Raw genomic sequence first — 22009 nt, 5'->3', positions numbered from 1 at the left:
TTTTTTTGGGTACAGCATCACACGACCGAGCAATTGTCAGTTAAAGCAACGCAGTGCCGTATTGCAAAAAATGGCCTGGTCATTAACTACTTCATTTTACACCCTTAATGACCAGGCCATTTTTTTGAGATTCGGCACTGGGTTACTTTAACGAAAGATTTCACCGTCATGTGACGCTGTACCCAAATACAATTGATGTCCCTTTTTTCTCACAAGCAGAGCTTTCTTTTGGTGGTATTTGATCACCTCTGCGGTTTTTAGATTTTGTGCTATAAACAGAAAAAGAGTGACAATTTTGAAAAAAAAAACACCATATTTTTTACTTTCTACTATAAACATATCCAATAAATTTTTTTTTTTTAAATCTCATTTTTTTATCAGTTTAGGCCAATTTGTATTCTGCTACATATTTTTGGCAAACATAAATCCCAAAAAGCGTATTTTAATTGGTTTGCGCAAAAGTTATAGCGTTTACAAACTACGGGATAGATTTTTGGAATTTTTATTTATTTTTTTGTTTTTATTAGTAATAGTGGCGATCAGCGTTTTTTAGCGGGACTGCGACATTGCTGTGGACAGATCGGGCCCCTAACTGACATTTTTGACACTTTTTTTGGGACCAGTTACATTAATAGGGTAATCAGTGCTAAATAATATGCATGTTACTGTATAAATGACATTGGCAGGGAAGGGGTGATAAAAGGGGTAATGTATGCCTAAATGTGATTACTGACTGTGTGGGGAAATGGTTCTGTGACAGGCACAGGGAGATCGGGGTTTAAGCTTAGCTGCAATTCCTGATCTCTGCCTACCTGTGTGACAGAATTTCGCCTGCTTTGTTTACATAAGCAGGCAGGTCTTCTGTCAGTTTCTCTGACGATTGCGGGAGGCCGGCGGCAATCGCCTCCGCTCCTCCCATGGCCCGCCTCCCGCTGTGTCTAAACAGGTAGGTCTCCGTGATTTTGCGCAGCCGAGCCACCCTGCCGCAGTAATACTATGGCAGGGCGGTTGGCAAAAGGCTAAGGGAGTAAAACCTTCCGGAGCTAAAGTGGTTAAGTCATATTGTAATTGAATGTTTTTAAAAATTACCTTTTTTTTTTTTCAATCTGCAGCACTGTACTTTTCTGTAAAATGCAATGCAATATGGCAACCTGGAGATGTTCTGTACACTGTTCAGAACACCCCCTGAAAATTTCCTGCTTGTGTGATTGGCTTACTGATTTACCCAGAAGTCTGCTCCAAGAGAAAAAAATGATTTTTGGCATCCTGAAACAAAATGTCATTTTTGGTGAGATACTCCCAAACTGAAGGCACATCTAAAGGGATGCAGACCTTGCCAATTTCCTCATTCGAGCCCATTCGAGGTACAGCACCTGGGAGTGGTTTATAATAATCAGTCAGCTGCCGCACCTGCAGTGCTTTAAGGAGGAAGTTGGCAAAGTGTGATGCTGCATCCCTTTAGATGTGCTTTCTTTTTGGGAGTATCTCATCAAAAATGACATTTTGTTGCAGGTCAAAAATCTGATTTGTATCTTAGAGCAGAATTCTGGGAAAATCAGTACGCCAATCACCCAAGCTGGAAATGAGATTTTCAGGGGGAGTTCTGTACCCCATCTGTGTACAGACTGCCTCCAGACAGCTATATTGCATTTCATTTTACAGAATAATACAGCGCTGCAGATTGAAAAGGCAAGGTCATTTTTAATAACAATTACCTATAATATGACTTATGTCACGACTATATACACTATATTTGCTTTGTTTCTATTAATTAATTAATTTTTTTTTCCCTACGAAAGTGGAGTTACCCTTTTAAGTGCATTCTGGGTTTTGTCTGCTCATGATTATAAATTGAGGATAAAGTACTTCTCGTAAGCCTCATTGGAATTATCCGTGGTGAAGGTTGATTCACTGGAGTGGGACGCACACTATTATCTTTTTAAAGTGGACTTTGGGCAAATTCGTGTGGACTTTTTTTATTGAATCCTTACACTGTGGGTTTATGCATATTATGCACTTCAGTGTTTTTATTTAGGTTTTTTGAGCACAGCACATTTATAGGTGTGACAGTATTCACCATCACTGGAAGTGAAAAACAGATACTTAATGGTTTTAATTGCTTCAGATGGGACAGTAATATTTGTCAGCAACATCTTCATATAGAAATATGTAGATTTATTCCCACTTTACACTGGGAGACTTAAACTGTTATAGACCATTGCCATTAAGTTTGCCTCTTGGATAATGTGTATTCTGTGTGCTTGTCTGTGGGAGAGACACACAGACTGTCATTGGCAGACTTCCCTATTGTTTGTGTATTGGGAGGGAATGGGGATTGCGCCTGTCTCATTATTAAATGTTAATGACCTCACATTGTTCTGTCTGCCTTAAGATAAGCTTATTATGGGATGTATATGTGTATGTTGATTGGCTGCTAAGGGGGAGGGGGGATTGTCCCACAGTGTATATCTTTGTGTACACTGTATGGGAGTGTAAAACTCTGTTTTCATTGGGTTGTGAATGTCAGGGTCTGTTTTCAACAAGGTCCACCTGGGTGGTACCATTGTGGAGAAAACTGTATAAAAGTATGTTTCTTGTTCAATAAAGTTGAGTTATACTTCATCCTCAATCTATAGTCCTGTCTCTCATTGGGGGAATATGCTACAAGGGATTGCTATGTCCTTCATACTCCCTTGGATAATCACTAAGCTCTTGTAAGAGCTTGTGTAAGAGCTTGTTCCTGTTCCTGCTGCACTCTCTGGGGAAAGAGAGGTTCACCCTCGGGAACCTGGAGCCTTGTCGTAGGTCCAGGGTGGGTAGGAGGCGGAGAGACTCTAACCAAGCTGTGGTGGGTCGTGGGGTCTGCAGTGGTTACGGTGTCTGGTGGAGTGCTTGGAGCCCTCGGGAAGCACTAGGAGCATCTGTCAACCGAGGTGCCCGGTCGGGGTGCCGGTTGATCCGTTACAATAGGCTATGGTTAATATCGCCTAGCGTGCTTGCAGCTCATTTTATTCTTATATGTTCAGACACCATTAAGCATGGTTTCCAATTTTTGGTTTTTGATTTTGATACGTATTTCAACCATGTATTTCCTGCACACTGTGCCAAGTTATTTACCAAGAAAACCATAATGAAATGTTATTTCTAGGGCTCTGTACATGCGGCATACTTTGCTTCTCAGTCAGTGAGAAGACAGTATATCACCTCCCCACCACCTGTTTTAACCCTGAAAATGCCAACCCACCATGCCACAAATGTGCACATTGTACGCTAAACATGACAGGGGATTTACTTTTTGCACCAAAGTATTCCAGCTGCAGCATGTGCACAGGCTTGAGTGGCTGCATGTTCTTGTTAAGGTGGGTGGTCGGGGGGTGGGGGGGTCATAACACTCCAACTCAGCCTCCTACATTTACCTTTTCCTGAAGGCATATCTGAATTAGCCCTAAAGGCCACATTCACACTAGGTGTTTAGACCCTGTGCCTAGAATTCTAGCATTTTCATGCAGGCAAAAGGCACATGTGCACCATCCAGCTCTACTTCTGGCAGCCTGTAAAACTCTGAGCGGCTGAAAGCTGCTGTGGCAGGTTGGGGCTGAATGCTGAAATGAGTGGTACTAACATTAACCACTTCTGGACCGGAAGATTTTCTCCCTTAATGACCAGGCCATATTTTGCGATTCAGCACTGCGTTATTTTAACGGACAATCGCGCGGTCGTGCGACGCTGTACCCAAATAAAATTGATGTCCTTTTTTTCCCACAAATAGAGCTTTGTTTTGGTGGTATTTGATCACCTCTGCAATTTTTATTTTTTGCACTATAAACACAAAAATGCGTCAATTCTGAAAAAATATATATTTTTCACTTTCTGCTATATAACATTCTCAAAAAAAAAAAAAAAAGTAAAATCTAAAGTTAACATTTTAGGCAAATTTGTTTGACACTGGCAGGGAAGGGGTTAATGCTGTAGGTGATCAAGAGGTTAAATGTGAGCCTAGGGGAGTAATTCTAACTGTGGGGGGCGTGGCTTGTGAAATGATCATAGAGACCTGTGTTCCTATATAAAAAGATCACATGAGCTCTGCGATCATTCCAGAGAGAACGGTCAGCTGTGTTTACAACAGCTGCCCATCCCTCTCTCTCAGCGGGGAACGATCGTGGGTGGCAGGCAGGAATCGGAGCCACCTGCCCCATGCATCGGAGTCCCCGCTGCCGAGTGGGGGTGGAATCGTGCCGCCGGCGGCACATGCTCACCCCCTAGCTGCAGGCGCACGACTGACGTAGGTTTACGTCGGTTTGCGCAGGAGAGCCTCACTGTCGCAGTAATTCGGCAGCGGGCATTCTGAATGCCCAGAATGCAGGCCTCTTGCATATTTAGTACGTTTTTTTTTATTTTCAGGGATGTCAATCTACAGTGCAGACAGAGGAGGCCGCAGGATGGTGAGACCCAGAAGTGCTTGTTACAGGACCCAACATGCAGAAGTCTATTTAACAGATTTAACCACTTCACTTTAGCCCCCCCCCCCCCGCCCCCCCACCAGATAGTGCCATGTTTACGGTATGGCACCGTATGGCACTGTATTACTTTAACTGAAAATTGCGCGGTCTTGCAACACTGTACCCAAACAAAATGTATGTCCTTTTTTCCCACAAATAGAGATTTATTTTGGTGGCATTCAATCATCTCTGCTACAACAATTTTGAAAAAAAAATAAAATAAATATATATATATATATATATATATATATATATATATTTTTTTACTTTCTGGTCTAAAACACATGCAATGATTAAATAAAAAATGTAAGATTCAAATCTCTTCATCAATTTAGGCCAATATGTATTCTGCTACATAGTTTTGGTAAAATAAATGTTTGCGCAAAAGTTAAAGCATCGGCAAACTATTAGATATATTCATGGAATTTTTATTTATTTTGTTTTTTTACTAGTAATGACAGCGATTAGCAACTTATAGTGGGACTGCGGTATTGTGGCAAACAAATCGGACACCTAACTTACACTTTTTTGGGGACTAAAAGATATTCACTGTCACTGTACTAATAACACTGGCAGGAAAGGGGTTAACATCAGGGGTGATCAAAAGTTAACTGTGTTCCTAGCTGGGGATTCAGTGTAGTGGGGGAGGTGCTTTTACAAGGGGAAGGCATAGATAGGTTTTCCTGCTTTACAGGAACACAGGATCCATGCCTTTTGTACTGACAGAACGGCAATCTGCCTGTGTACCGAATGATCACTGGGCGCCGACGGACATCATGTCCTCACAGTGCGAGCGAGCCACCAGGCAGTGCGCCCTTGCGCGCCGATACCCAGAAGTGCAGGATCACGTATATACTGTATATGTGATTATGAGCAATGCGGCCGCCCTGTAGCAATAAATGTGCTTTGGGGAGGTCGGCTAGTGGTTAAATAAGATTTCCATTATACTGTTATTGTCCTGCTTAAGTTTTAAAACATTTTTTGCAGGTCATTTTCTCATTAAATGTTACAGAAAATAAATTGCAAAAAGACAAACACTTACTGCAGAGTTATTCTCATGTAAGCACTTATGACATAAGCTATTTCACAGAGAACTAAGAAATGCTTGACCTAAAATAATAATGCCAGATGATTATCATTTTGGAAGAAAATCTCTTCACTGTAAATGTCTTCCGATATTATTTTCTACATAAAGCCAAGCTTACCATGCACAATTTTTACAGTTTTGTGCATTCAGCTAGTTCCGTCAGCATATATACTAAGTATAATTTATTTTGAAAATTATTTCCTTTTTTGCCTAGTTTGTTGAAAAATATAATTGATTACTTCTGCTTCTGAACTGCTTAATGATTGGTTGGTTATTTACCCTGTAATCAATGCTAAAGATGATGAAAACTGAAACTGAATGACAACTGCCTTTTTTAAATACAGTACTTGTTTTTACCTGTTTTTATCTTTTTACAACTCGGTTATGGTGATCTCCTGCAGCCTCTATGGAGCTGTATAAGGCCCCTTTTACACATAGGAGTCCTTCGGTGGTCTCTGTTTTTCTCAGCGGGGGATCCACTGAGCAGGCGGATTGCAGCTGTGTCTCCGTGCTGCGTGCAGAGACAGAGCTGTCAGGTCCCCGCTGTTCTCTATGGGGGAATCTAATGAGAACGGACCGGACCGCCTGTCCGTTCTCATCCGATCCCATCTGATACCATCCACTGGACGGATGGAAAATAGGGTTTCCATCCATCCAGATTTGACGGACCAGATCGGATAGGATGTCAGCGGACATGTGTTGCCTCATAGAGATGCATGGGGCATCCGTTCAGATCCGCCTGAAAAATGAACAGTCCGCCCATGTGAAAGGGGCCTTACATTTATCAAGGCCCTTGATGTTGACAACAGTGAATCATGCCTGTGTATGTGTGTTGAAATAGCAGATTCAAAAATAATAAAAATTACTTTAACATGTTAAAGTCTATTTTAGATTTTTAGTGATTGGGTTTACATATACCTTAAAGTGTATCTAAACACATGTAAAAAGTGTGAAAAGGGAAAATGGAGCAGCTTGCCAGTTCTTGGATGCAGTGTATGCATTAGTTTTCTTATTTTCAGAACTTATTGCCATTTATTTTCACTAGTTGCCTTAGGATGACAATACTCACTCACTGTACTGTATGTAGAAGCAGGGTTGTTCCTCCAGGACAAAAAGTGTGCTCCCCTAGACTCTATAACCTGGGGAAAATGTTATGTAGTCCATGAAAAGAGCTCAGAACAATGCTAACTGATAACATTCAAAATGTATTCAGCCAACTAGCCCAGGACCACTTCTATGACATGTCTCACCCAGTGGAATGATTCATAGAGAAACGATGCTCCATGATAAAACCCATCATGCAAAACATGTCAGAGGGATGGTCCTGAAGGTAGGACAATGTGCTGAAGCTTGTCAACCAATTTACTGCGGCAACAAAAACATTATAAAAGTACAATCAGTAACGATGGAATAATTCTAATGCTCTATACTTACAGATACTTTAAGTCTCTATGATTTTTATTCTGACAGCTTAACACTAATTGAATTAATATATATTCAAAAGTCAGCTCGTTCATAGATTCTCAATCACTTTATTTAATAATTAAGCAGAAAGTGTCATTCTTAATTCTTATAATTAAAATTTGATATCTTTTATTGAAACTTCTTTATCTGTCACAGTACTTAAGAATATTTGAGTTTCAGTAAGATATATTATTTACTTAATGCAAAATAATGCACTTAGTGAAAATTAATTATTTGCTAAAATACAATAATGGAGGTTCTGTGTTGGTCAGAATTGCAGAGGTAAAATATTTGACAATGCCTATATTATGTAATTTTAAAATGAGTAAACAATGTAACCTGACAGTAGGGAAGGTGAATAGAATTCTGGGGTGCATCACGAGAGTCATTTCCAGCAGGAGGAAAGAGGTCCTGATTACCCTATGTAGCACCCTCCTAGGTGGGTGCTAGACAAAAGAATATAGTTTTTGGATCTTTCTGCTTACCAGAGAGATTGCCAGGTATATTTATAATGTTCTCTGCCTACCAGAGAGCAGGATCTGCTAGTGAGGTCTGCTCATGGTGCTCAGGTGCAGCTCACACTGGTCCAATAGGGAGGCATATTGAACAGTGGGAGGAAACCTGACAAGTGAGTTCAAGAGAGGTATTTTTTAAAGCCCTGGTGATTGGTTCATGCTGGGATACTGTATAAATGACAAGGGCACATGTGCTCTTGGAGCATGCTCAGCTGGAGAGCGGAGTCACGGGGGGAGGAGCGGCAGCCCCTCCTCTGTAGAAGCTGTCATGCAGCCTCAGGTGGTCGTCCTAAGGGCCGGAGAGTTAGAGAGGAGCTGAACCCAGATGTCCTGCAGAGCTGACTGGAAGGGACACTGGTCTGATTCTGCTAGAAGAGTCAGTGGACAGGTTTCAGTCAAGAGAATGCTAGAGAGTGTCCTGAAGATAATGTAGTTGCATCAAGTCTGCTGCTAGAGAGAGCAAGAAAACTTAAAGCAGAGTGTCTGCTTCCAAAAACAAATAACCTGGTGAGGCCAAGTGGGAGTTGTCCTTTTCAACTGTAAAAGGTTTGAGTTGGAGTACCTCGCTATTCCCTTTTCCCATCCAAGTTCCACAATAAATATACTTTAAAACTAAAACCCCTGGACTGTTTATTGAGTAACGAGCAACTTGGGGTAAGGATGGATGAGTGAATTGTCTCTAAATGACTGTCTGCAGGTAATCAGAGCAGACCAAGAAGTCATCACACAGCAAGCTCTACGGGGACAGTGCTACACCTAAATACGTCTTATGTAAGACCTTATTTAAATACTATGTCCAGGTCTGGAGATCTAACTTACAAAAATATAAGATAGATTGAGTGCAGAGATGAGCAACAAAAATCAGTAGAGAGGAACAGGGGGGGGGGGGGGGTATGACTGAAAATTTTAACCTTTTCACTGTCACCAATGTACATCGCACAAAGGTGGTACTGGGAGTTTAACACATACTCCTAAAAGGCGCAATGGTTTACTGAGTGTAGAACCCTCTAAAATTGCACATTATGAATGGGGGAAGGGGGCACCATTTTGTATCTTTGCCCTGGGCGCTTGATGATCCTGTCCCAGCACTGTCCCTGCACTGAGTTGCAGTCACTGGAAATGTGTGTTAATCTTACAAGCCGACAGTCAGCTGTCAGATGGTAGTGTTTTGATTGCTGTGCAACTGCCTGATCACTTCCACACACCCCCATTACTGCAGGTCCCCCCGTGTATCCCTGCCATGATTTCTGGGCTCTGCATGTCTATTGGTAGACCTGGGACCAGCATGGTGGGTGCCGCTGGGTAGAGAGGAGACAGCCAAGCAAACATCTGTTTATTGTCCTCCCCTTCCTCTTACCGACCCATAAGCGCCCTGTAATCTGCCCTTTGGGCAACCTGTCCTCTGCACTACTGATGCAGAGTTCTCTGCCATACATTGCTGGATGGGAAGCAATTAAAGGGTAGGTGTTGTTGTCAGAATGCACATAAAGGAGTAAATCCTGAGGTGCAGGTACAGCAAGTTAAGTCAGCTTAAAATCCATTATTTTTTACAGTTTTTGCTTAAGAGATCTGTTAATGGTAACTTTTTTCTAAGGGTGGAGGCTCTGGAGCTTTGTCCTTTTTGCTTCATTACTAAATCATTATTAACAGTGCTTGCTCTGGTATCACTCTAATAATTGCTTCACTACTTGGTGAGTCACTGACCTGAAACAAGCATGTGACTGTCATATGTCCTGACACATGATATGTGCATGTCCCTTGTTGGTCAATGGCTCACCCAGTATTGAAGCAATTATCATAATAATACTAGAGCAAAAACAAATCATCTATTTGTTTTTTTCTATATTCTGCATAGTGAAAGAGAAGAGAGAATGTCTTGCTGTATGGAAGTGCGCAAGGAGTAAAGCATGTCCTTGAGGATGGTATCAGAGACCGGCTGGGCAGTGGTTTGAATTGAGGCAAAAGGATCTGAGTGGGATAATACAGGCAGCAATGTGTGGGTGTCAGTGCTCACCTCCATGGCTGCTGCATAGGAAGCTGGATCCGATCCTTCTCTCCTGGGCTTTGATTTCACTGGGCTCTGGGAGGATGGTGATGGAGGTGAAGAGGGTGAAGAGTTCCCTGAGTATGTGGGGGCAGGATTCTGAGGTTTCCACCTCTGTGTTGGCAGCCGATGCTGCTGGGCGAACAAGCAGATCCCCTGTGTGGTAGTGCTCAGGCTGTAGAGGGCCGGGAGCTGGATGTGCACGTGTGTCTCCGCCGCCATTTTGGCGGAGACCAGGTGCTGCCGCGGGAAAGAATTCTGACATAGGTTTCAGGTAGTGGGTCCGAGCGGCGGCGTCGCATCTCCCAGCGGTAGAGCGGAGCTTCCGATGTCGGAGGAGCTATGTGTGGAGGCTGACCGAGGCTTGTGGCTGGGGCGATGAGGTGAAAACTCCGGGCACCCTCAGGAGCAGCAGAGCTAAGCGGCCATTACTGTCAGCGGTCGCCACGCCCCCCCCCCTGCTTTTTTCTATATTCCGATGGTACCTTTTAGGATAGTAAACACCTGCAAGCCTTTGGTGTGAGAAAATTTATTTGATGTGATGACAAATCAAAACTACCAAAGAGTCTGATTTACTAAAGCGTAAACAGAGGAAGTCAGTAAAGCATTACTCCTGAGTCAGCAAACCTTTACCCCAGTTTCGGTAACATTGACATGGGTGACAAATTTGGTTTGTTCTATCTAGCTCTAATTTAGGAACCTGAGTAACAGCATATGTCTGGATTTTTTAGATTTTAGGTTTTAGATTGAATAGTAACTAAGGATCCGGCTTCTGCAGTGTACTGTCCATCAACAGCAAGGCTGACCTGATTGGGAATTTGCCTCTGTTTCCAACCAGTTACAAAACATCTAGGCAATACGCCTGTCAGTGTGACATGAATAGTGGCTGGAGAGGGAGGGAGAACGCTGAGGAAGGATTGTCTAGTATAGACATACCGACCTCAGTACTGGGCACCGACACATTCATACACCTGTCTCTGACAGGTATGTGAATCGGGAGCAAGCGCAAACAATTTTGGTGGGGTGGCCTGACAGAATCCTAAAGAGTGTCAATGACACTCTTTATGAATTCCATCAATGAAGGAAGTGAATTGCTTTATTGTTCATGTTTGGCTTTGGGAAAGGTCAGAGCCCTGGAGGTATGCTTGCTGCATCAAAACTTAGTAAATTTAACATCTGTTAATAAATATATATATTTAACAACATCCATAACCATAAACGCACAACATTTCATTATACTTATAAACATGTTAGTACCTCCAAGTTTTCACCACATGTTACCAAGCAAACCTGTTCTTGATGTGTTAAAATACCAAGTGATTTCACATTAACATGTTCTTATTTTAAAAATCCAGTTATGCAAACATTTAAACATACTGCAGGTTTGCATTTTGGTAATTCAGATAGTTTGATATACTTCACCTCTCCTATACATATACTCCTTGGCCCCTTAATTAGGTACAAGCTTGCTAGTACCATGTTGGATCCACTTTTGCCTTCAGAACTGCCTTAATTCTTCATGGCATAGATTTAACAAGGTGTTGGAAACATTCCAAAGAGATTTTGGTCCATATTTATGTAAATGGTATTGTTCAAACTGTTTTTTGTTATTAAAGTTCTGCAAAGACAGTGACTTTGAATTATGGGAGATGTAGTTCCAGGAGGAGTCAGGACCATAGACTGCTATGTGAAGAGACTCTTCTCCTGGGGAGCAACGTGACTCGCGAAGCCTGCTGGGAGTGTCTTTATAAAGGGGGCGGGACCGATTCTCACTCTCTTGCCTCAAGGACAGCGTGCGGTAAAAAAGAGGAAGAGCTACTGCGGATTGCAGAGGAGTAGGCCTGGGGCCTAGTAGCGGACACTGGGCTGAAGCAGGGTGTGTGTGTACTGAGGAATCTTGGTAGTGAGACCGAACGGAAGGACGTTTGACAGGCTGAGAGTCGCCAAGCAGAGCGGGGCCTGGCTGTAGCGTGGAGCCCAGTTCCCGGTATTGTGTGAGAGACATCCAGCTTCTACATCTGCATTTGTCACATACTTAGACTGAGCTGGTGTCCCAGATCCTGAGTGCTGAACTTTACTCAAATCCTTGGTTGAGGACTCAGGATCTACATTGTTGGCAATCTTTGCATTGTCTCTGATTCTGTTTGTATATTCTTTTATTTTAAATCTAAAAGCAGTAAATTTGTTCTTTTACTGCAATACTTGTGGCCTAAATCATTTACCATGACAGAACCAATAGTGTCAGTTGGGTTGGAGCAGACTCAGGGTGAAAGAAGTGAAGAGGATATACTTGCATTAAGGCACTCCCCTGGGAGCAGGGCTACATTGATATAATGTGAATCTTCTGTTCCACTACATCCCAAAGGGGATCTGATGACTGTGGAGGCCATTGGATTAGAGTGAAGACTCATTGTCATGTTCAAGAAACCAGTTTGAGTGATTGGAGCTTTGTGACACGGTGCATTATCCTGCTGGAAAGAGCCATCAGAACATGGGTACACTGTAGTCATAAAGAGATGGCCATGGTCCCCAACAATACTCAGGTAGGCCGTGGTATTTAAATAATGCTCATTTGGTACTAAGGGGCCCAAAGTGTGCCAAGAAAATATCCCCCATACCATTAGACCACCACCAGCCTGAAATGTTTATACAAGGCGGGATGGTTCCATGCTTTAATGTGGTTTACGCCAAATTCTGACCCTACAATGTAATTGTTGTAGCTGAAATAAAGACTTATCAGACCAGGCAATGTTTTTCCAATCTTCTATTGACCAATTTTAGTGACCCTGTGCAAAATGAGCTTCAGTTTCCTGTTCTTAGCTGACAGGAGTGCCACCCGGTGTGGTCTTTTGCTGCTGTAGCCCATCTGCTTCAAGGTACGATGTGTTGTGCATTCAGAAATTGTATTATGCATACTTTGGTTGTAACAAGTGTCTATTTGAGTTAATGTTGCCTTTCTATCATCTCGAACCAGCCCACCATTCTCCTCTGAAATCAACAAGGATTTTTTGTCCACACAACCGCCGCTCACTTGTTATTTTCACTTTTTTGGACCATTCTCTGTAAACCCTAGAGATGGATGTGTGAGAAAATCCCAGTAGATTAGCAGTTTTTGAAATACTCAGACCAGCCTATCTGGCACCAGCAACCATACCATGTTCAAAGTGACTTTCCTCCCCATTCTGATACTCTGTTTGAACTTCAAGTTGTATTCACCACATTTAGATGCCTAAATGCATTGAGTTGCTGCCATGTGATTGGCTGATTAGCAATTTGTGTTACCAAGCAATTGAAAAGGTGTGCCTAATAAAGTGGTCTGTGAGTGTGGATATATATCTAAATATACTCCATGTGTGTGCGTGCGTGCATGCATGTGTATGTTTATATGTATGTATATGTGTGTATATATATATATATATATATATATATATATATATATATATATTGTATGACAGGTGAGAATGATTGCAATTATACTGTCAAACTCCATGGCAACCAGACTAGTCGGTTAACACATTCAGTTTTAATGATGTAAAAAAGTTCTATTTTTATGCAAGGTCACTGTAAAATGTATCATAACCCTGGTAAAAATCCTTCTTCTGTTACCAGCTTTGTAAAACAAAGGTTAAGATTTATGATTCAAACAAGTGCAGCTAATATAACTTTTAACACCTATTTTGGAGGAAATAGCACAGCTCTGTTCATACACATTCCAAGGCTAATCTAGATTTATAAATAAAGTAATGGCAAGAATGGAGGGACTTTTAAAGGATACGTTCACTTTTGAAAAATGTTACATGTCCCACCCGTTTTAAGGGTGGAACATGTAACATGTTCCAGCATCTGCACCCTGCACAGCAAATCCCCCCTCCCTGTGACAGCAGGCAGGGGATCCTATCCCAGTACCCACAGTCACAATTTGAAAAGCACACAGTCATGCAGAGCTCCACCCACATGGCCACGTCATTCATTCACAGTTTCCTGTGAATGGATAGACTGCAAGTACCATCATCCATTGCAAGACCTGGCTTGTAGTTCTCAATAAACTATGAAGGCGCTACTGAACTCTCTGGTAGTTCATTGATTCTTCCTGCTCTCAGGTACCTACCCGCCTCTACAATGTTCATAGTTGCAATGCTCTGCAGTGTTCTGTAGGCTCATTCGAAAAAAATAGTAAATGCAGATTTTTTTACCTGCAAAATAAATGGGCATTTGTTTTTTTTTTGTTTTTTTTTTTAAAAGGTGACCTTTAGAGCCGGTTCACACTGAGGCGATCCGACTTCGAGGGGCGACCTGTGAAGTCACGGTGCACAGCGTGACTTGCAGGGACTTCACATAATGGAGGTCTATGCAAGTCGCTCCCAGGTCGCCCCAAAGTAGTACAGGACCCTTTTTCTAAGTCGGAGCGACTTGTGTCGCTCCTATTAGAACGGGTCCTGTACTACTCAATGGCGAGCGACCGACCGCGACTTGTCAGGCTGATAAGTCGCCTGACAAGTCGCGCTAGTCTGAATGGGGTCTTAAGGCAAAACTGAGTAACAATTTTGCTAAAATTTCAAAATACTTTTATTATTCCAATGTTTACTTAAAAAGACAAAGTTTTTGAAATTTGCCAAATACGATTTTAGAGATGCTATATTCAGCTCTATGCATTTCTTAGCTAAGAAAACTCCACTTACTCCGGGGCAGTGGGGGATGGGGGGGAGGTATCAGAAAACAAAAATGTATACTTACATAATATGTACAATACAATACACACAACAATTTCGACAAAAGGTTGGTCATATGCTGACTAGGGTTGAGCGAACCCGGACTGTGTTGTTCGGGTTCGTACCGGACTTTTGGGTATTCGGTACCCGGACCCGAACCAGAACATTTCACTGTATGTTTGGGTACTGTCTGTTGTTCGGTAATGTTATTTGATGTTTTGGCGCGGTTTTAATGGCGCGCTTTCAACAGGTGCAAGGCAGCCAATCAGCAAGCGTTTAACTAGTGTGCCCTAGAAGCCATCACAGCCATGCCTACTAATGGCATGGCTGTGATTGGCCAGTGCAGCATGTGACCCAGACTCTATATAAGCTGGAGTCACACAGCGCCGTGCTTCACTCTGCTATAACTATACTAGGGAGAGGTTCCTGACTGCTGCTGCTGAGGGAGCAATAGGAGATTACTGTAGGGTCAGGCTGGAGAGATTGCTTGTAGGGAAAGCATAGGAACAATCTGCTTTCATCATAAATTGATCTATATTGATTTGATTGTGTGGGAGTGCAGTGCACGATCTTTTTGCCCGGAGGGAGAGATAAGAGATTGCTGTAGGGTCAGGCTGGAGATTGCTTTTAGGGAAAGCATAGATAGGAACAATCTGCTTTAATCATACAGTGATCTACATTGATTTGATTGTGTGGGGGTGCAGTGCTCGATCTTTTTGCCCAAAGGGAGAGATAGGAGATTACTGTAGGGTCGGGCTGGAGATTGCTTTTAGGGAAAGCATAGATAGGAATAATCTGCTTTAATCATACAGTGATCTACATTGATTTGATTGTGTGGGGGTGCAGTGCTCGATCTTTTTGCCCGGAGGGAGAGATAGGAGATTACTATAGGGTCAGGCTGGAGATTGTTTTGAGGGAAAGCATAGACAGCGATCTACATTGATTGTATAGTGTGGGGGTGCAGTGCACGATCTTTATGCCCTGACCTGAGCCCGGTGAGGAGGAGAAAGGAGAAAAAAGAACTTTTATCAGTCTGTTAGGCGTGCAAGCTCAGTGCATATGTGTCTGCTTAATCTGCATTTAAAAAGAAAAAACATTTTTTCCTTCATATTTAACTTTGACATACAGTCTTTAGACAGACACTGCTTTTCTAACCTGCTATTCAAAAAGCACCAATGTAATGGGAAAATAATTATTTTTCAGTATTTAGGGGAAAAAAAATATTTTTCAGTTTTTCATTCAAATGTTTTTTTTTTTTTTTATTCAGTAGCGGAATAGAACAACAACAGTATCCAACCTGTTAGGCGTGCGGTGTGTAGCGGCCATTTACTGCAAGCTGAGTGCATATGTGTCTGCTTAATCTGCATTTAAAAAAAGAAAAAAAATTCCTTCATGTTTAACTTTGACATACAGTCTTTAGACAGACACTGCTTTTCTAACCTGCTCTTCAAAAAGCACCAATGTAAGGGGAAAATAATTATTTTTCAGTATTTAGGGAAAAAAATATATTTTTCAGTTTTTCATTCAAATAGGTTTTTTTTTTTTATTCAATAGCAGAATAGAACAACAACAGTATCCAACCTGTTAGGCGTGCGGTGTGTAGCGGCCATTTACTGCAAGCTGAGTGCATATGTGTCTGCTTAATCTGCATTTAAAAAAGAAAAAAACTTTTTTCCTTCATATTTTACTGTGAGCGTTTAGACAGACACTGCATTTCAAATCTGCTATTCAACAAGCACCAATTAAGGGGACAATTATTTATCAGATTTTCATTGATACGTTACAGTGAGATACACCCATTGCATACTGTTGTATTGCTCATTGCAATAAAAAAAAAACACATTTAGGGGCAAAAAAAGTTGTTTGCGTCCCTGTCCGCATATGTTACAGTGACATACACCCATTGCATACTGTTGTATTGCGCTTTGCAATAAAAAAAAAAACATTTAGGGGCAAAAAAAGTTGATTGCGGCCCTGTCCGCATATGTTACAGTGAGATACACCCATTGCATACTGTTGTATTACGCTTTGCAAAAAAAAAAAAACATTTAGGGGCAAAAAAAGTTGATTGCGGCCCTGTCCGCATATGTTACAGTTAGATACACCCATTTCATACTGTTATATTGCACATTCTAATAAAAAAAAACATTTAGGGGCAAAAAAAGTTGATTGTGGCCCTGTCCGCATATGTTACCGTGAGATACACCCATTGCATACTGTTGTGTTGCACATTGCAATAAAAACCCATTTAGGGTTAAAAAAGGTTAATTGCGGCCCTGTCTGCATATGTTGCAGTGAGATACACCCATTGCATACTGTTGTATTCCGCTTTGCAATACAAACCCATTTAGGGAAAGAAAAAAATTGCGGCCCAGTCTGCATATTTTACTGTGAGATACACTCATTGTTGTATTGCGCTTTGCAATAAAAAAACCCATTTAGGGGCAAAAAAGTTGATTGCGGCCCTGTCTGCATATGTTACAGTGAGATACACCCATTGCATACGGTTGTATTCCGCTTTGCAATACAAACCCATTTAGGGAAAAAAAAAAATTGCGGCCCAGTCTGCATATTTTACTGTGAGATACACCCTTTCTATACTGTTGTTCTATTCCGCTATTCAGTAAACACCCATTTAGGGAAAAAATATTACATTGCGGCCTAGTCTGCATATTTTACTGTGAGATACAGCATTTGGATACTGTTGTTCTATTCTGATATTCAATAAACACCCATTTAGGGAAAAAATATTACATTGCGGCCTAGTCTGCATATTTTACTGTGAGATACACCCTTTTTGATATTGTTGTTCTATTCCGCTATTCAATAAACACCCATTTAGGGAAAAAATATTACATTGCAGCCCAGTCTGCATATGTTACAGGGCAACAAGGCACACAGGTCTCGCATGGAGGCCCAGTTACTGGTGGTGAAGTGGTGCTGTTCCGCAGAGCGACTCATGCATGCGTGCTGCAGCTGAAACTCCACTATGGCCTGCTGCTGCTCGCACAGTCTGGCCAGCATGTGCAAGGTGGAGTTCCACCTTGTGGGCACGTCACATATGAGGCGGTGAGCAGGAAGGCCAAAGTTACGCTGCAGCGCTGATAGGCGAGCAGCAGCAGGGTGAGAACGCTGAAAGTGCGCACAGACGGCCCGCACTTTGTGCAGCAGCTCTGACATATCGGGGTAATTTCTAAGGAACCTCTGCACCACCAAATTCAGCACATGCACCAGGCAAGGGATGTGTGTCAAACCAGCAAGGTCCAGAGCTGCTATGAGATTTTGCCCATTATCGCACACCACCAGGCCGGGCTTGGGGCTCACTGGCACCAACCACTCATCGGTCTGCTGTTGAATGCCCCTCCACAACTCCTGCGCCGTGTGTGGTTTTTCACCCAAACTGCCCGTTGGGCAGTAGCAGGCGTAGTGTCTAGGGCGCGGCCGCTCCGCTTTTGCACCCTGCTCCCTCTTCTGCTGTGCTGGTGGCTCTGTGCGACCATCGGCTCTTCCTCCAAACTACTCAGGTCAACTGCATGATGTTCATTCCATGTGGGGTCGAGGACCTCATCATCCTCCACATCATCTTCCACGCAGTCTTCACCTCTGCAACCCTTGTCATTCTCCAAAATTCGGAATTCCGCAGCAGTTGGCACCTGTGTTTCGTCATCATCTGAGACGTGCTGCAATGGTCCCCCCATGTACTCATCTTGAGACATAAGTGGTTGGGCATCGGTGCACTCAATCTCTTCCACTTCTGGGGCAGGTCTAGGTGGATGGCCCTGGGGAAACAGAGTCATCAAAAAGAAGAATAGACTGGTGCATGACTTGGGGCTCAGACTGCTTGGCTGATTTCCAAGGGGGTGAGGTGAAAGATTGATGGACATCGGGTGCAGGTGCCAACTCTGACCTTTCAGCAGAAGACTGGGTGGGAGACAATGTGAAGGAACTGGAGGCACTGTCAGCAACCCAATCTACTATCGCCTGTACTTGTTCTGGCCTCAACATTTGTAGAGGTGCATTAGGCCCTGCCAAATACTGCTGTAAGGTTCTGTCGCCTACTCGCAGCTGAGAAAGGTGTTTCACTTGTGCGTGTAGCTGGCATAGATCAACCATGTCCTCTCCTTGCAACAGGAGCTCCACCAGCAGCACCATGACCCAGCACTAACATGGTGGAGCAGTATGTGTGCACACGCCTAGACGTACTGAATGACGAGTCTGCCCCCTTCAACTTCTAGGTGTCCAAATTGGGCATTTGGCCTGAGCTTGCCCTTTACGCCTTGGAGGTGCTGGCCTGCCCTGCAGCCAGTGTATTATCTGAACGTGTATTTAGCACGGCTGGGGGCGTTATCACAGACAAGCGCAGCCGACTGTCCAGAGCCAATGTGGACAAGCTCACGTTCATTAAAACGAACCAGGCATGGATCCCACAGGACTTGTCCGTACCTTGTTCAGAATAGACATGTATACCGGCCTTACCCAGCCATTGTTGTATTTTTCATCTTTCTCACTCTTTTGGGGTGTACACTAATTTAAAAAGGAATAAAATTAAAAACAAAAACCAGTGTTGGCTACCTCGTCCTCCTCCACCGCCGCTTCCACCTACACCGCCACATCCACCACCACCTCAACCTCCTACTCCATATGGGCCTCATCCTCCTCCTCCTTCACTGCTGCCGCTTCCACCTACACCGCCATATCCACCGCCACCTCAACCTCCTACTCCATATGGGCCTCGTCCTCCTCCTAAACCATTTAAGATGATTATTTTTTATTTTTATTTTTTTATGTTCTTTTAAGTTATTTCCCTATCCACACTTGTTTGCAGAGCACTTGCCATGCTCTTAAGATGATTTTGCTGCAATTTGCAGCCCTCTAGCCCTTTCCATGTTTGTTTTAGAGGCATTTTAGTGCTCAAAAGTTCGGGCCTTTATTGACTTCAATGGGGTTCAGGATCAGGGCAAAGTTCAGGTTTAGTCCGGTTCACGAACGCTGACTTTTTTTTCAAATTCGGTCGAACCCGCCGAACCCGAACATCCAGGTGTTCGCTCAACTCTAATGCTGACCCATGATACCTTGCAATCTCCCAGGATGATGGAACCACAGCCCAAATGAGGAAAGTACCAAGAGGAAGTACCAACCACCCAATAGGAAAGTAAACACACCTCCAACGACATCCCAGAACTTCAAATATATGATGTAGAAAGATGTACATAAAAAAAAAACTATAGAATTGCTTAGTGCTTGTAGGTAAATAAAGTGCTCTAGTCGTAGTAAAGTAGATAATTGGTATGCATTGCAATTTTATTAGATATACTTCCCAAGACAAAAGCTTTTGGTATAGAACACTATGGAGGGAAACAAAAAAATATCTATCAGACCTCTATTAGATCACATCACAATAAAAAGCATATATCAAGGAACCAAACCTGTCCACTAAGCGTGCCCATGGATCCTTAATTAAGTTTAAATTAAATAAGTTTAATTTAATAAATATCTGTTTAATTAGATGTTTCCCTGGTTATAATAGCCAGGGAAACACAGCTGGAAGTAAATAAATCTTTATCACTTCTGGCTTCTTTTGTCACAGAGGACATGGGTAAACTGATGTTCCCCCATTTCCTCTAGGCAGCTAACCAGACTGCTTACAGTGGTCTTAGACTCACCAGTGCAATGGGAAAGCCAGGAAACAACGGTGGGCAGTGGCGGGGGGGCCTCCTTCTGAGCCCTATAAAAGTGATCGGGCAGGTGTAAAGGGGATCAGATCACTTTTACATAAAAGCCCATTGTCGGCTAAAAAAACATGTTACCAGCCATCAGGCTAAGACACGCTGTTCCTATTTGCAAACAATGCTGATGACTGTGAAAGGACAACCCACCATTAACCTCCCTGGTGGTATGATTCTTTTGGATTTTAGGTGCTGAAAGCGGTACCATTATTTTGCATGTAATTCTTGTGAATGAGCAGCCCAAACCAACTGTATACATTTATTATATATATATTATGTATACATATATTATATATATATATATATATATATATATACTGTATATATATATATATATATATATATGTATATATATATATATATACATATATATACATAAAAAGTACAGTAAAACTGCAGGAAAGGGCACTGGGGGGCAATGTAATGTGATTTTATTTTGAACGGTATCAGTGTGTTTGGTGTGTTTTACATTTGAATTTGCCGCCGGTTCCAGCCCCCGGCGGACGTCACGTCGCCGGAGACGGAAGCCGGGGCTCGCAGATGATCGGGAGGAAGCTCCGCCGCCGCATACCGCTCGCAGTCTTCGCTGGATCCCGGAGAAAAGGTAAGTAAAACCTCTTCCAGGATCCAGCGATCTTCCTAGCGCTACCCCGAGTGTGGCTCGGGGTTACCGCTTTTGGCTCTAAAATCTAACCCCGAGTCACACTCGGGATTTCCGCTAGAAAGGTTAAGGAGAATTCATCTTCTAAACCCGTAACTTGATTTAAAGGACTGGTGCATGTTTCTCCCTTCCCCTCTGAAGAACTAGAAGTCTTCTGTGCCACCTTGCAGATTCCAGTTGTGACTTTCATGTTTTACAGTATGGTAATTTATTGTATTATTATTCTCTTTTCCTTCACTTTCTTCTTTTTCAGGTGTTCCTGGAACAGAATCTTTACTTGTTTGGACACGATTCTTATTTGTTTAATATTTGAAATCATAGATTTTGTCAGGGAGTATCATGTTACACAAGGCATTGGTGTTTGTTTGCCTTTAAATAATTTTGTCCCTTCCTCATACCATAATTAGGGGATGCTCTGTATAGCTAATCTCACCCTCTTTTCAGTGTGTTTTTAGTTTCTGTTCTGAGCACATGTAATTGCTGGATTTTTTTTACCTATCTGATGTTTATGTGTTATGATCTGCACAAGTTTTTTTGAATAAAGCTTTCTACGATCTGCAAGATGTAATATTTTATCACGTTACTGTCTGCCAAGCTTTTGAAAGTTAAAGATATCCCACCATAACTGAATCAGTTATAGAGATTGCACTTCCATTTCTTAAATTGGTGACACAGAATTTATTGGAAAGACATTAAAAAAACCCTGCATGACAGAGGTTTGGTTTTGAGGCAAAGGGATGTTTTAGGCTTGGTTCACATATATGCGAATTGGATGCGTTTTGAACCGCATCCGATTTCCATGACATGTGAAATAACATTCATTAACATTAAAGCTGTTCACATGTATGTGGTGCATCCGCAGTGCGGATTTAAAAAGAGTCTTGTGCAGTTTCTGAGCACTGAGGTGCAGTTTAGTTGTGAATTCCAGGCTCATTGAGTTCTATGGAAATGCTTCTGAATCGCACATGTGTTCAGGATTCAGTTTAGTATTCAGTTCAGGATTTGAGCATGGATTGCTCTCATACTACAGGAGTTGACACTCTTTATCTACCATGTATTGACCAGCACTGAAATCGCTGCTGTGACAAAAATCTGGTCCTGAGAATAATTCCCATCAGAACCACATTAAAAATGCACCTGAATCCCTGATTAAATGCTTTTTTTTATTTGCAGTGAAAATTATCATATAATTCACACTGGACATGTGTGAACCCACCCTTACTGCTGTAAACCTAGTAAGGTTTATGTGCTCTGAGGTAGGCTCTAAATACTTTAATCCAAAATGTGGTAACAGATTTTATGCA

Source organism: Pelophylax lessonae (genome assembly GCF_965119305.1).
Source record: "Pelophylax lessonae genome assembly, chromosome: 1".
Classification (NCBI taxonomy): Eukaryota; Metazoa; Chordata; class Amphibia; order Anura; family Ranidae; genus Pelophylax; species Pelophylax lessonae.
The sequence above is the reverse complement of the archived record's forward strand: the minus strand, read 5'-3'. Positions refer to the sequence as shown.